Genomic DNA, 976 nt, shown 5'->3' with positions numbered 1-976 from the left:
ATCATCATCCACCTCAGCCCTCCCTCAGCTCCTCTGCTGCTGAAACTCTCATTGTTACTCTCGACTGACCTCCAACCTGCGACCTTCCACCCTCTGTAAACTTCAGCTGCCCTGTGTTCCAACTCTCACCAAGTCCGTTTCACCCGTCACCCTCTGTGCTCGCTGACCTACACTGCCTCCCAGTCCAGCAACACCTCATGTTTAAAATTCTCACCCTCAATTTCAACTCCCTCCATGGTGCTCACCCCCTCCCTATCTCTGTAACTTCCTCCAGCTCCTACAACCCTCCCTATCTCAGTAACCTCCTCCAGCCCCTACAGCCCTCCCTATCTCTGTAACCTCTTCCAGCCCCTACACCCCTCCCTATCTCTGTAACCTCCTCCAGCCCCCTACAACCCTCCCTATCTCTGTCACCTCCTCCAGCCCCCGACAACCCTCCCTATCTCTGTAACCTCCTCCAGCTCCTACAACCCTCCCTATCTCTGTAACCTCCTCCAGCTCCTACAACCCTCCCTATCTCTGTAACCTCCTCCAGCTCCTACAACCCTATCTCTGTAACCTCCTCCAGCCCCCTACAACCCTCCCTATCTCTGTAACTTCCTCCAGCCCCCTACAACCCTCCCTATCTCTGTAACCTCCTCCAGCCCCGACTACCCTCCCTATCTCTGTAACCTCCTCCAGCCCCTACAACCCTCCCTATCTCTGTAACCTCCTCCATCCCCCTACACCCCTCCCTATCTCTGTAACCTCCTCCATCCCCCTACACCCCTCCCTATTCTCTGTAACCTCCTCCAGCCCCCTACAACCCTCCCTATCTCTGTAACCTCCTCCATCCCCCTACACCCCTCCCTATCTCTGTAACCTCCTCCATCCCCCTACACCCCTCCCTATCTCTGTAACCTCCTCCAGCCCCTACAACCGCTCCCTATCTCTGTAACCTCCTCCAGCTCCTACAACGCTCCCTATCTCTCTGTAA

This window comes from Heterodontus francisci, unplaced genomic scaffold (genome assembly GCF_036365525.1).
Source record: "Heterodontus francisci isolate sHetFra1 unplaced genomic scaffold, sHetFra1.hap1 HAP1_SCAFFOLD_1600, whole genome shotgun sequence".
Lineage (NCBI taxonomy): Eukaryota > Metazoa > Chordata > Chondrichthyes > Heterodontiformes > Heterodontidae > Heterodontus > Heterodontus francisci.
Note: the sequence above shows the minus strand (reverse complement) of the source record.